At 40.1% G+C, this 16,163-nt stretch overlaps 1 pseudogene; it reads right to left on the bottom strand.

The window, feature by feature from the left end:
• Positions 1-14,466: 14,466 nt before the first annotated feature.
• On the bottom strand, positions 14,467-15,764 carry LOC101414031 (tubulin alpha-1B chain pseudogene; annotated as a pseudogene).
• Positions 15,765-16,163: the final 399 nt, after the last annotated feature.

Raw genomic sequence — 16,163 nt, 5'->3', positions numbered from 1 at the left:
GTGGCAAGGGGAGGAAATGCTTGCTACTGTTTGGGTTGTGTTTTCTCAGCTTGGCAAAGAATTATAACTTAATGGGATTGATTAATGACTCACACAGGAGAGACATAGTTCAGTAGTTTGGGCTGAATGAGCCTGAGAGCCTATTTTTGCTTTTCAATCTCCCAAGATCTTTAGCAATTGTTAAATATGTACTTTCCCAGTTTACTTTTGGAAATAGATTATACCAAGAAGAAATGTGCTTTGAGGAGAACTCAATGTACTTTCTCTGCAGTCATCTGGGGAATATCAGACCCAAAAGAATGGTATGTCTGATTTGATGTAGGTAGTGGGGCTTGAGCATTTGAATTTTCTTGAAATGGTTCTCTGAAATTATATAGTTTGATTTTGTGAGCTTTGCTTCTAGAACATTTCCTTAGGGAAGGTTAGACTGTCAGACTGATGTGATGGAGGAGACAGTACATTAGCAAGAATGTAAGACTCAGTGTGTGAGTGCCTTGACTCTGAGATTTGGCACCACTCATTCAGCCTTGGCATATCCTGTCATAATGGTTAGGTGTGTTCCAATGGATCTTTCCAGAACCCATCGTAGCTAACATGCAAGAGTAGGAATTTTGTTCTTAGATTGATGGTGATTCAATATGTTAGTTGCTGGCTTTTAATGAGCATTTTATCTATCAATGTATACCTTTATGTAACAAACAATTGAATGTTTTCGAGGTGATAAAGCTACTGACATGATCAAAGCAAAGCTGCTGCCTTCAGAAAGCTTGTTTTCTAGTGGTGTAGAATGCAATCCATGAACAATCAAATTTATATTCAATACAGTAGTAGATTGCTGTGGGTGCTATGGAGAAAAATGAAGCAGAGTAAAGGAATGAATGCCCAAAGTAGAACTGTTTTGCATCAGACAGCCAGGAAAGGCCATTCGGAGGAAGCAACTTTTGAGCAGAGCCTGAATGGAGAGAGGGCAGGAGATGTGCATCAATATCTAGGGGAAAAGCATTCCAGAAGGATGGACACAGCAAGTACAAAGGCAGTATGGGATTGTAGTTACAAATTGGGCCTGGACTTCAACCGTCTGAGATCAAATCCTGGCTCTGCCACTTCAGAGTCTGCATGAAGCATTCATGATGGTATTAATAATAGATGGCATTCACTGAGTCCTTCCCATGGATCAGTTACAAATACTAAGCTCTTCGTATGAGCTCTCTTATTCAATTCTCACATCAACCCTATAATTATTCCCATTCTACCAAAACGGGAATGAGGCAAAAAGAGGTTAGTGAATTCAAACCCCCGCAGTTTGAATCTAAAGTCAGTAGTTTTAACACAAAATAAAATGTGAGATGAGCATACCAGATGTGGGCAAATTGGGATGCTTGTCCTTTATAACTTCTTCTCTCCTGCCAGTGACCTCCTCTCCTCCAACTCTGCTTCTGGCCTCTTGAAGTGGTTTGGGCGGGGTGTACTGAGCCCATCCCAGGCACTGCCACCTCTTGCTCTGGACCTTTCCCCACAGAAATTATTCCTGGTTCCCAATGCTTGGAGGACAGCCATCTTGGTCTAACTAAAGTGTGAAACTAAGTTCAGCAAAAGTGCCAGTGGGAATTGTGTCTTAGTTAGAAATAGCAGGAAATGATAAGTCCTGGCTCTGCCAGCAACCAGCAATGTGATCTAGGCCAAATCATTGGATCTCTGAGCCTCAATTTTCTCCTGCATAAAATGGGATTGATGCTTTTTCTACTGCCTGTCTCTAATACTATAATTCCTGTGCTAATCAAATGTCACATATTATAAAAATTTAAAACAAAAGATAAGCTACATTCAAGCATAACATACTATATATATGCAGCCATATCTTGTGATATGTAATTTCTTAATCACTAGAATATAGTACTCTGACAAACTTCCGGCCCTGCTTTATATTTCTGTCATTCCATCCTACTTCTTTAATCCTTCAAATTTAACTTCTCAGAGCAATGGAAAAGTTACTTGGACTTCTCCAGAGGCCCAGGGTGAACTCTGAATAACATCTAGAGGAGTCCACTCCTACTTGGGTTCAATCAACATTATTGATGTGGAGGATAGACTGCTTGACAGATGTGGCCTATGAAGATTGGGCTGGGGTGTTGAAAGGTATACACAATCAGGCCTGTCTTTTCCGGAAATAGCAATAAGCCATAGCTGCATTTCTTTTCCTTCATCAGAGAAGTTGTGGGTTTACAGAACAATCATGGATAAAACAAAAGATTCCCATTTACCATTCCATCAGCAATATCTTGCAATGGTGTGGAACATTTGTTAAAATTGATGATAGCACATTTTAATAACCGTACTATCAAAGTCCATGGTTTAACTTAGGGTTCATTGTTTGCGTAGTGTAGTTCCACAGACTTAAAAAAATTTAATCTGTTACCTTACTACCTAACAACATAGGTAGTTCATGTGTTTCTAAGAATTTATCTGTTTCATCTAGGTTATCTAATTTATTGGCATAGAGTTGTTCACAGTATCCACTTATAGTCCTTTGTATTTCAGCACTGTTGGTAATAATGTCCCCTTTTCATTTCTGATTTTCATTAGTTGTACCCTCTCTCTTTTTTCTTTGTCAGTCTAACTTAAGATTTGTCAAATTCATTGATATTTTCATTGAACCAATTTTTGATTTTGTTGAGTCTTTTTTTTTTCTTCCATATTTCATTTGTCTCCATTCTAATCTTTGTTATTTCCTTCTTTATGTTGCTTTGAACCTCTGTCTAGTGTCCTTTCCTTTCAAGCTGAAGAACTGCCTTTACATTGCTTGTAGGGCAATTCTAATGGTGATGAACAACCCCAGCTTTTGTTTATCTGAAAATTCTTAATCTTTCCCTCATTTTTGAAAGACAGTCTGACTGGATATAAAATTCTTGGCTAGCAGTTGCTTACCTTTAGCACTTTAAGTATTTCAACCCACTGCCTTCTTGCCTACATGGATTCTGGTGACAGACAGGCATTCAATCTTATTGCGATTCCCTTGTATGTAACACATTATTTTTCTTGCAGCTTCCAGAACTTTCTCCTTGTCTTTTGCATTTGATAGTGTGATCAATATATAATGGATGCTTATCCTGTTTGGTGTTCTTTGAGCTTCTCTGATATGGATATTCACATCTTTTGTTAAGTTTGGGAAGTTTTCTGTCATTATTTCTTTGACTATTCCTTCTGTCTCCTTTCTCTCTTTCTTCCCCTTCTGGGACTCCCATAATGCATATATTGGTACACTTGATGGTTTCCCATGGATGTCTTAGGCTAGTTTTGCTTTCTTTTAAAAAAAAAGATTTATTTATTTATTCCCCCCTGCCCCCCTCCCCCCCCCCCGCCCCATTGTGTATCCTTTTGCTATATGTTCTTCTGTGTCTGCTTGTCTTCTCTTTAGGTGTTACCAGTAACTGATCCTAGGACCTTCTGGAGTGGGAGAGAGGTGCTCAATCTCTTCTGCCACCTCAGCTCCCTGGTCTGCTGTATCTCTCATTGTCTTTCCTCTGTGTCTCTTTTTGTTGTGCTATCTTGCTGCACCAGCTCTCCACTCAGGCCAGCTCACTGTGCGGGCCAGCTTGCCTTCACCAGGAGGCCTGGGGAATCAAACCCGGACCTCCATGTGGTAGACAGAAACCCAATTGTTTGAGCCACATACATGTCCCTAGTTTTGCTTTTAATATTTCTTTTTTCTTTCTGCTCCTCAGTCTGACTCATTTCAAATATCTTGTCTTTACATTCACTGATTCTTTCTTCTGGCAGCTCAAATCTGCTCTTGAAACCCTCCTGGGCATTTTTTCATTTCAGTTATTATGGTCTTCAACTCCAGTACTTCTGTTTGGTTCCTTTTAAAAATTTCTATCTTTTTACTTAGATTCTCATAGTGTTCATTCATTATTTTCCTGATATCCTTTGGTTCTTTCCCTGTACTTTCCTTCATCTCTTTAGGCATTTTTAAGATCATATTTTAAAAGACTTTGTCAATATATCCACATTCTGTCTTCTTCACTGGTATTTTCTGTATTTTTATCCTCTTCCATTGGATGGGCCATAATTTCCTGTTTCTTTGTTTGTCTTGTACTCTTTTGTTATGCACTGTACATTGTAATATTTTAAAATGTTAACTCTGGGATTTACTCCCTGGGATATCTGTTTTCTGGTTTTGTAACCAGCTGGTGATAAAACAGAGATTATTTTGAGCTTCAGCCCTCCTATCAGGAAGGTCTGCACAATGCAAATTCAGTGTGTAGGAGTTTTCCTGTCTTACTGGGCCACTGTATTGTTTTGGCCTTTTGCTTGTTAGTTGCTTTGGGGTTAACTTGTTTACAAGAGTTTTGTTGTGTCCTCTGTTCCCCAGGGGAAAATCCTCTCTCTCCCAGGTATTTTAACCTGCAAGCCTTTGTCCTAGACTGTCCACCTCTATCATTTTTTTACACTTCTTTCATTGTCTTATGCTGCTTTTGCCTAGAGGGCAAATTCTGGAAGGAGGGTCACTCTAGAGGGGACTTTCAGTTAGGTCTTTCCCAGCCAAAACAGGACCAGGGACCCACAAATGGGGCATAGACTGACTCAAAAGTGCCCTGTGGAGAGGGCATGAAGGGTGCTGAACACTTCCTCAATGGCTCCCCAAAGTTGGGCTTTCCAGGCCTGCCCCACAAATGCGGCTCTTCAGCTAAATATCTCCTGCAGCACTGAGGGAACACTGTATCTTTAAATCTCCACTGCTTCTCCCCCTGTCCAGCAAGGGTTGAAATAATAGCTGCCCTCAGAGCTGGGACCCAGCAATCTGGATTCACTAATCTAAACCCATGATCAGTGATTGGCCACTACACTGCTGTTATTGCAGAAGAGGATTTTTAGGTCCATCTCTGCCAGCAGCTGCTAGCCAGGAACTGGACCCACAGCAACCTGCCATGAAAGTAGGGGATGGGTGCCAGTAGCCACTGTGCAGAGAGAGCAATTTACAGTTCTTCATCATATTTTATCAGCCTCTTCCTCCCATCCTTCCACGGATGCTGTTCAGTGTTCTTCTGGCCTCTGGAACTTCAAAAGAGTCGTTTCAGACTGTTTATATTATAGTTGTTTTGGTACAACTGAATCTTGGAGCTCCCTACTATGCCATCTTCCCCAGAAGATCCCTTCACAGCTGCATTTTAAAGAGAAGGGGGGAATTACTTTTTCATCCAAAAGTATAAAACTATGACTCATGCTAGAATTAATGCAAAATGTTGCTAAAATAATCTGGATTGACAACTAAAACTGAAAGGTCTTGGGAAGACAAGGTTGAGAGTGAAAGGAAGGGACTGACACATGGGAAGCTTAGGTTCACTGGAAAAACATGAACTAGTTAGAAGAAATAGAACAAGCAAAGCAGAGTATATAACATTTTTTTTTATCAAAGAAGTGCCTATAAGATGACTTTCCTGATCTCCTTAGATAATCCTAGGAACTCCAAAGTCACCATCCAGAAAGTTAATAGGATATCCAAAGAAAACCAGTCCCTCCTTGTAAACAAAGTGGAAATTTCCCTCTTTCCAAAAGGGCCCCAGGCCCAGCCATAGAGGAAGCAAAGAGGTGAAAACACATTTCTGCCTGAAATGACCTTCTATTTTAAGAAAAAACAACAGACCCAAAAGAAGGAAAAGAAAAACAAAATTCCACCCACAAGGAAATTGTATGTAAACAGCCCAAAGGGAGACCAAGATGAGAGTTGGGCAACTGAAATATGCAATGAGCAAAAGGCATCATTAGCTCCTGACAGTGTCAGATTCTGAGCTTTGAGACAACTCTTTGGTGATTGACAAAAGGGGTTGGGGGTGAGAAGATCCAGGCAAAAGCAAGCTGGCTGAAAGTTCCCATCTGCAGCGGTGGGAACTTTGATCTTTGAAGTTTTCCAATTTTTTTCAGGACTTTGCTAACACGTACCCAGGGAAGAGCAGCAACCATAAAATGTTAGCTGCAATTTTCTGCAATTTGTCACATGCCCTCTTCCAGTCCTGGTGAAATGGTTTTCTTTTGTTTTTAAAGCTGTAAATGGCAGCAAGGTAGCTCAAGCAACATAAGAGCAAACTGGAATCTGCCTTTGATACTCCTAAACCTTCGCAACACTAGCTGCAGACATACTTCATTTTTTTCTGCATACGCATTTTATTTGGCCCATGTGACATTTGTTTTCATCTTTTTGGATCCAACATTTAAAACTTAAGGAATTTCAAGGGAGAAAATGCATTTCCATTTTCTCTTGAAAAATCTGATAAGGTGGCTTGGATTCCTGTGGGGTAACATCTTCTGAAATTGTCTTCCTGCTCTCTTCAGATGGCATGCACTTGATATCTGACTAGTCCCCACCCTGCCAATGTTACCTGTTTGCCCCACCCATAGGATTCTGTGTTTTTTTAAAAAATTAATTAATTAATTTTTAATGTTACATTAAAAAATATGAGGTCCCCATATAACCCCCACCTCACTCACTCCACTCCTCCCATAACCACAACATCCTCCATCATCATGGGACATTCATTGCACTTGGTGAATACATCTCTGAGTACTGCTGCACCACATGGTCAATGGTTCACATTACAGTTTACACTCTCCCCCAGTCCACCCAGTAGGCCATGGGAGGACATACGTGTCCAGTAACTGTCCATGCAGTACCACTCAGGACACCTCCAAGTCCTGAAAATGCCCACACATCACATCTCTTCTTCCCATTTCCACCCTCAGCAGCAACCATGGCCACTTTCTCCATCTCAGTGCTACATCTGCTTCCATTACTAATCACATTAGTTTCAGAATAGAGTATCAGTAAGTCCACTCCAATCTATATTCCTCCATTCTGTGGACCCTGGGATGGTTTTGTTCACTCCACCTCTGTATCGAGAAGGGGCTTTGATTCCACTTGGATGATGGATGCAATTCTCCTGTTTGCAGTTGTAGGCACTCTTGGCTCCCTGGTGTGGTGGCTGACCTTCTTCACCTCCCTGTTAGCTGGCTGGGGTAAGTCCAATAAACCAGAGGGTAGGAATTGCAAGTCTGTTGAGGCTCAGGGCCTGGCTATCACATGGACAATCCAGAGATTCAGGTCCTGCAAGTATACACTAAACCCCAGTGCCAACCACAGGTCTGGTAAAAGTGACAGAGGCTTGTGAACAAAGATCACACCTGAGTCCAACTCCATCACACTCAGGACCACAAACTCCAAAGTAGGGCCAACTGACATGGTCATCTGCCATGACCATAGAACCTGTGGGTCTCTGTAGCCCTCAGAAGAACCAATGCCTGGGGTTGTATCTACTTTAGCTGTCTCTGGGACTCTGCTGAGGTGTGCATAAGGGCAACCCCTCTGATGACCTCCCGGCTCTTTTTTGGAGACTCATAGCCATATAAACTCATTTGCCCTTTCTATTTCCCCCTTTTATTCAGGGTCGAAAAGCATTTTTAACTCCTGATATTACATGTAGGCTGAGATATTCTGCTGGTCTGAGTAGACCCTTTATTCAAGGTCGTTCTCCAGCCACATCATCAGCTGGTACTTGGTAGTAATCCCTTGGTGCCAGGGAGGCTCATCCCTGGGAGTTATGTCCCACACTGGGGGGAATTTACATGCTGAGTTTGGCTTCAAGACTGGCCACATTTGAGCAACATGGAGGCTCTCAGGAGTAACTCTTAGGCACCCTGCAGCTCTAGGCCTAGTTCTTATTTCAGGCACACAGGCCTGCAAGCATAGTCATTAGCATCAAGGGCTCAACTGGGGTTTTAAACTGACCTATATGTGTCTTTAGGAATACCTCCTGCCTAATTCAGGGTTGCAACAGTCCACTGATAAGGATTCTAAGGCTGTGTCTGAGATTGGCATAAGGATTATGAGACATCTCTGATGTCTTCTCTTTGGGCACAAAGGGAGTAGGTGGCAGCACAGAAACCATGGAGTTGCCCTCTCTGATTAGTTATATCTTTGCCTTAATCCTGTATTTTGTCTTTAAATAAGATCTAGTCTACTTCTTATTACATTTTCTCTATCAACATTCCTGAAACTCAGTAGTGTCCATTTCACTTCAAAACTTCTTAACAAAACCTTCTATATGGAACCTCATTTCCTCTCTAGAAATCTCAATATGCTCACCTTCTTTTAATGGACCCTCAATCACTTTACAGGAAGCTCCTGGTATAGTCCAAACAGAGCTCCATAAGCGAAAGGGAGGCCATTCATAAACCATAGCACTGGTTTTAAGATGACACGTGTGGCAGTAGCCACTGCTATGGCTTCCATTTTTATTTGTTTATTTAATTATTTATTCTATTAGTCAGTTTTTGGACTCCCAGCTGACTGCCATAGGAATCAGACCCACAAATATTCTCTCTTCTTCTTTAAATGGCTTTTACATCCTCACCATGGGTCTATGCCTACTGCCCCTTGACTAACCCCTGCAATTAAATGGAGACCAGTATGTAACCAACTCTTTCATACAAAGTAGCCTGCCAGAAGCCCAGGGGTGGGAACCTCGGGGAGCTGCTTTTCAAAGGTCTCTGATCCTTAAATGTAACCTCTTAGGTGTTTTTTTGGATTCTGTTGTTGGAGCCACAAGGACCCTTAAGAAAAATCCTTAGAGCCAGCTGGTCCCTGCCATCATCGAAACCCAAAGGGAGGAGCTCCACAGGCAAGGAACTGCTCCCTAGATGTCTTGAATTTGCTTGTATTTCAAAAGAATTCAGCTTACCACTACTGTGGCTTTTAGCCTCTTTAATAAAGCAGTTTTTAAAAAGCTAAAAACGTAATCTGCCTTTTAAATCTGCTCTTCCTGCTGCGTCTAAATGGGGCTGCAGCAAAATGCCTGGCCGGCATTAGAGTTCTCTGAAGTCAATCAGCTGAAATAGGGCTGCTTGGGGGTTTGTAATATATTTGAAAACACTCCAGGGGTGGCACAAAATAACTGAACAAAGGCAAATTACATAAAAGGAAGAAGCAGGTGGAGATTTATAAAGCTGAAGAACCACTTGTATACTTTGGAAACATCAGAAAGTGAAACAGAGATGCTGACCTTAAAAGTCCACCTATCCGATCAGAAAAAAAAAAAAGTCGTTTATTTGGCACTAGAAAAAGATTATGCTAATAAACAAGGGTGCAAATACACAGCCTGGAATATCCAAGGATGTATAGAATCCTTGAGGGAACTCCCGAGTACCCAAAGAGGAACTGAGACTAAAACATGTCACAGGTGACAATGGGAATCACTATGATGTTTTCTCAGCAGCTTCGAGTATAGCAGCATCATAAGTCTGCTTCATTCTATGAAAAGGTGGGAGAGTTCCTTGAAATTTGACTTTTGGTAATGCAAACTCTAATTTTCTATTGTATCCCATTAAAAGAAAAAAGAAAATCAAGATAAAAAATTTCCATGGGAAAAATCTACTGTAAGTTTTGTTTTTCTTTTTAAATGAGGAAAAGATTGATTGTGACTTGCGGAGTGTTATACTCAATAGTTTTCTGAAAGGTAGTACATCTATGGATCAAAGTCAGTTAGAATTAGAATGACCTACAGGATGATAAATGTAAATTGTGGGTTCACCAACAAAAATACAACTTATCAGAGAGGGAAAGTTTGCATGACCTCCAAGGGATATCTCCCTAAGGCATTAAGAAAAGCACAAGTTCAGTTTCCCAGAAAATTTGCTGGTTGTACTACATGAGCTGCTTTAAAAATTTTACTTGGCCAAACTTATTCCTTCTCTTAACAGACAGGATAAATTAACAGTGTGAAATATACTGCAAAATAATAAATTTCTATTCCAGAGGGTGCCTGACATTGCCTTTCCAATATTTTCTTATATTTTCACTCAGGAATATATGGAGAATGGACAGAATTTCTACAAGTTCTCATTCTCTTTGTTGGATGATGGTATGGAGGTAAAAACTTCAAAAATATAGCTTCTGCCAGCACACAATTGCTTGTTACACTTTGAAGGCCAACCCGTGTACTAAAAAAAAAAATGCCTCAGAACACTTGAGAAGGTGGATGCATATGAATAAATTGCAAAGAATTGAAATACTGGTTTGGATAAGAATGGAAAAAGTCAGATGCTTAGCCAAAACCGTTCCAAATGTCTTTGATTGGGACATCTCAGGAGAATGAGCTTGTGTTGTTCCAGCATTTTCTGGTTTTGGCTAGGCAAAGCATACAGTAAAGAAATAAATACAAAATAAAACCCGAAGTTTTTAATGGGTTTTTTAGAACTTCCAAGTCTGGCTGCAAATGGGAGACAAAAGGCAAACAGATATTGTTTTTAAAATGCTAAGCCAGGCTTTTTCTAACCTCAAGAAAACATTGGGGTTTGATTAGGTTCATATTTAGGGCAAGTTTCAGGATGGTGTTTGTTCTAGCAACTTCCTCCCCATCTCTGTGGAAAGTCTGTTGTGGTTTTGGAAGCCATTCTGTGAAGGCTCTAGGCTGGGGCATCGTGACAGAGGCTCCAAACTGGCCTTTGTGATTCCGCCCATGCTCCATTCAATGTGTTCTGCCTCCCACTGTATGACCGAGCAGAGCCCAAACCCCTTCCTGCCTCAGTCCTTTATTGGAGAGCCATTTTGTTTACACTCCCTCCAAGCTTATCCCATGTGTGGACCCCATCTCCTCTGCATGAGCACCTCATGTTCAATTATCATGTTCTTGTGGTTACATCATTTATTCAGCTCTGGCAATCTATTACTATCCAGGATGTATTTTCCAGAAGGAAAAGTAGTTAGTGATGTCTAATGTGAAATAAAAGGGGGGTCAGAGAGAAAATCAATATTCTGTGAGAATCTAATATGTTTCAAGCACTGTACTGGAAATGTTATGTAGGATATCAATACATTTCACATCAGCATAACAGTATTTAATGCTGTTATTGTAAAAATCAAAAGAGATAATCCATGCAAGATGTTTAACACAGGACACACAGCACATGGTAAACAATAAATGTGAGTTGTTCTTATTACTTCTTAAATTCCTTCCTTGGATGATCAGAACTCATTAAGCTGAGCTTTTTTGTTAGGGTGTCTTATAATATCTTACTCTTTATAGTGCTCTATAAATGTGACTGAGTGAATGGATTCTTGTGAGAAGTATCTTGCTACTATTGCTGATTTTCTGGTTAACAAGTTATAACATAGCAGATTAATTATGTCCCCTTATAAAAGCAGAGTTCTAATAAAACTAATTAATAAAAATACATAAAATGAGAGCTCTAAAGAATTTGACATAAAAATGGTCGAGATTAGGCAAAAATTTTCCACTTATTTCATCTTTGTTTCTTTTTCTTCATCTTACGTGATTAGCCTTGAATTCTAATGAGCTATATACAGCTTATGCTTGGGTGAAATATAAATATACTATTTAGATATCACTGTTTGATAAACTCAAACAGAAAATGCAATGCTTTGCAGACACAGAAATTAGCTTGAAATCAGGCCATGAGAATTCAAACATTCGAGTGTAAGAAAACAGAATATTTCCTGGGGAAAAAAAAAAAGTTGAGGAAGCCAATATAGGCAAATGCTGCAGGGACAGTGTGGATTACAATGTGATTCCTAACTATAGATGGGGCAAGTGGAGTGCTGGAGGTGCTGGAGTGAGCACTTGACCTTTCTGGACCTCAGCTTTCTTACCTGTGAAATGAAGACGTCATGTAAATGAAGACGTCCCTCTCTAGGACCTTCTAACCCTAACACTGTGATTCCATTTAATAATAATATCTTGTAATTATGTAGCTCTTTTAATTGTTCAAAACTCATTCATATTGCCCTATTTACCCTAAATTAGATAGACTATTTCAGAAAGAAAGAATATAAAGGCTCAAATATATATACCACACCAAAACCTAAGTCCGTTGAATAACTAGTCAATCACAAAAGTCAAAAATAAACTTAACTGATTATTTAGACGCTTAGGATGTTAGAAGGGAAGGACCTCAGAAGGCTGGGAGTCACCTTCTTCATTGTGGCTGATGAAAGGCGAGAGAACAGACCTAAGGTCTTAGCCCTGAGGGTCTCCGACTCCTGGTCAGGTGCTCTTCACAGGACATCAATTTCACTGAATTGATTGCTTCGTTGATTATATGGACAGTCCCATGCAATCCAGACCAGCTCCTGGGCAAAACAGAGATATAAGTGACGATAAAAGATATTACAGGTCAGAGAAAGAGGAGATGGTGCAGGAAAAATGCCTGAGATATAAAAGTGATTTCTGCTGAGTACCATTTTATTTTATAAAGATTCTGGTTTGTTTACCACCTACAGTCAAAGAAAAACCAGTCTCTCTTTTTTTGCCCCTTTCCCCAGTCTGCTTCAGGAATGTTCTGCTTCAGGAATGTTCAGTGTTTGCATCTTTACCTATAGTCTCCTGAACATATTGTGGATTTCTATTTGCCTCATTAAATTAATATCAAATGCAGAAGTTTTTAAAGAATGATGTTATACTAGTTCTGCATTTATCCTCAAGAGAAGCAATGTCAAGAATCAGAACTTTTTAATCTTTAATTTATTTCTGTACTAGAAAACTAACAGTTTTATGTACTGACATTGAAAATTTGAATGATACCTTAGTGTAATTTTCAACAGTTCAATGTGAACATTTATTTTATATATTTTTAAAAGACTGCAAAATTACTCCTCTTTTTGGGTATGAAAAATTCTCATTGTGGCATGGAGTTCTGTTAAAGAAATCTTTTGTAGAATTCATATGCTAAATAACAAACCTGGTGAGTGTCAAATTTTGTAAAAAAAAATAAGGAAATTAATGCTTCCAATTTTCTTAGCATACAGAAGCAGCAATACTGCAGTACACATTTGAATAAAAAAAATTTTACAGAGGTGTTAATGGAAGAGTCATTTATCAAACCTCTAGAATGTACAAATCACCAAGCTAGGTGCTGGGAGAGATTCCTTTTTAGAAGTTTATTATAACCTAGTAGATCAGGGGTCAACAAACATTTTCTATAAAGAGGTAAATGGTAAGTATTTTTGGTTTTGTGGTCCATTCTCTTGAATTTTGCTGCTACAACTCCTCATCTCTGTTGTAGCACCACAGCAGCCAGAGACAATACATACGTAAATGAGAGTGGCTGTGTTCTAAAAAAGTTTTAGATATGAACATTAAAATCTGAAGTTAATATAATTTTCATGTTTCACAAATTCTTCTCCTTTTGATTTTTCCAACATTTAAAAAATGTACAAAACATTCTTTGATTGTGGGTCACACTAAGGCAGGCAGTGGGCCAAATCTGGGCCACAGGCCTTAGTTTGCTGACCCTATAGTAGAGGATATAGACGTATTAGTATAATGCTAATATCCTTATGGAAATAAACATTTTTTTTTGCATATCTTTTAAACTGAGGAGAAATCTACTCTTCAAAACTCCAATTTTGATAAGTCACATTATTAACAAAGCACATGAAAAGCTGAGTTACTAAATTTTATGTCCTCATCTGGCTAGGATATAAAAGAACTTCAGTGGGATTATAAGAGCTGAAATATATTGAGCACTCATTTCTTGCCAGGCTCTGTGCTAAGAATTTTACATGCAATATCTTGTTTAATTCTTATAGCACCACCATGGGGAACCTAAGATTGGAGACGCTAAGTGTCCTTCCGAAGTTCTCACACAGCTTTGAGTGGAAGAGGAAGCACTGGCTCCATTGCCTGGCTCCATTGCCTCAAAAACTGTTTTTTTTTGTTTTTGTTTTTATTTATTTATTTGATGTTTAAGTTTGGATACTCCATCTGGTAGCATTGTAGAAAGAAGAGGTGAGTGTTGTTGCTATGTTCTTGGTTAACATATAGGGGAATGGGTAATTGAATTTGGCATTTTGAAAACAGTTAGTCAAGGGAAAGCCAAATCACAGCAAATCTCATAAGTAGTTTGAATCCTTAGAATGAAGGACAGTAAAGCCAATCATCAAGAGTAAACATTTCTCAATTACTGCTTACGTTTTCAGTGACTAAGAAGTAAAGAATACAATGAAGAACTAGATTCTAGGATGGCTCAGGTTTCCATTCTTTCAGATCCCTGTGGTACCTTGGAACTGCAGCACTTCCAACCCTAGACCTTTGCTATCCAATATGGCAGCTGCTAGCCATAGGTGGCTATTTACTTATTTAAATGTGGTTAGTTCAAACTGAGATGTGCTGTAAGTATAAAATACAAACTGAAATTTGAAGACTCAGTAATAACAAAAGAATGTTAAACTCTCATTTATGATTTTATATGGATTGGTTTTTTGTTTTTTTTCCCCTACTTTTCTAAAAGTCTTTACTGTGAGACATGATGGAAAACTTTATGGGTACACATGGAAAAATAAGACATGATCACAATCTAGTGAAGACAACCTAACCAGAGAGCTTAAATGCCTTGTCAGCTAATGTAGAAGCTGAAGTCCTGCAGTGTGATATGTTGTAGGGCTAAGAGAAATGGGTACTAATATTCCTCTCCTTCTTCCTCACCCTCTCCTTCAACAGAATCCATACCATCCTCCTCATAATCCTTCTCAAGGGCAGCCATGTACTCACAGGCCTCAAAAAACTCTCCTTTCTCCATCCCCCCACCCATGTACCAGTGAGCAAAAGCACACTTGGCATACATCAGGTCAGACCTGTGGTCCAGGGAGCCTGGGCCTGAGCAATGTCTGTGGTATTGCTCAACATGCACACAGCTCACTGGACCTTGGCCAGGTCTTCAGCAGGTACCACAGTGGGAAGCTGGTGTCCTCCTTGAAGCCAGTGGGAAACCAATCTACAAACTGGATGCTATGCTTGGTTTTGACAGTGGCAATGGCAGCACTGACGTCTTTGGGAACCATGTCACCACAGTACAACAGGCAGCAAGCCATGTACATAATATTTCACCATCTGGGTGGCTGGCTCAAAGCAAGCATTGGTAATCTCTGCTACAGAAAGCTGTTCATGATAGGCTTTCTCAGCAGAGATGTTGGGGACATATGTGGCCAGAGGAAAGTAGATGTGGGGATAGGGCACCAGGTTGTTCTGGATTTCTGTCAGAACAACATTCAGGGCACCCGAGAGAAACAGTGATGGAGGACACAATCTGGCTAATATGGCAGTTAAGGTTGGTGTATGTTGGGTGCTCAATATTGAGATTTCTACAACAGATATCATAGACGGCCTCACTGCCTACCATGAAAGCACAATCTGAGTGCTCCAGGGCAGTGTGGGTGGTGAGAATGGAGTTGTAGGGCTTGACTACAGCTGTGGAGACCTGGGGGGCTGGGTAAGTGGAGAACTCCAGCTTAGACTTCTTGCAATAATCAACAGACATTCCATCAGCAGGGAGATGAACCCTGAATTGGTTCCCCCACCAAAGCTGTGGAAAACCAAGAAGCCCTGAAGACACGTGCACTTGTGGCCAGCTCGAGAATTCTGTCCAGAACCAGGTTGATGATCTCCTTGCCAATGGTGTAATGCCTATGGGCACAGTTATTGGCAGCATCTTCCTTGCCTGGGGATAAGCTTCTCAGGGTGGAAGAGCTGGCGGCAGGTGCTAATACAAACTTCATCAATAACTGCCCTGGGCACATGCTTGCCAGTACCAGTCTCACTGAAGAAAGTGTTGAAGGAATCATCTCCTCCCCAAATGGTCTTATCACTTGCCATCTGGCCATTGGGCTGGATGCCGTGTTCTAGGCAGTAGAGCTCCCAGCAGGCACTGCCAATCTGGACACCAGCCTGGCTAACATGCATGGAGGTGCACTCATACATGGTGACTGCGGGATGGAAGGCAAAGATGATAGGAGCAGATATCAGGTCCCTGTTACCATCCCTGACAAGCTAAGAGTTGAGGTAAGTAACACATTCATATAGATTGTTTTAATAATATTTTAGTATATTAATTTAGATAATATATTAATATATCATTAAAATGTATTCCACGTGTTTCTTTTACTTTTAAAATGTGACTAGCAGAAAAATTTAAATTACATACGTGGCTTGTCTTCTATTTCTTTTGAGCAGCACTCTCCTAGAGCAGTAGTTCTCAACCTTTTTTTTCTTTCATGTGTAGGCTTGTCTGACAGATAAAGCACAATCCACTCACTGCAGCTGTTGACCCCAAGTTGCAATATAGCAGACTAGCATATGGGTTATGGTAGTTCCTAACTT

This window comes from Dasypus novemcinctus, chromosome 5 (genome assembly GCF_030445035.2).
Source record: "Dasypus novemcinctus isolate mDasNov1 chromosome 5, mDasNov1.1.hap2, whole genome shotgun sequence".
NCBI lineage: Eukaryota > Metazoa > Chordata > Mammalia > Cingulata > Dasypodidae > Dasypus > Dasypus novemcinctus.
Note: the sequence above shows the minus strand (reverse complement) of the source record. Positions and strands in the feature narration are given on the sequence as shown.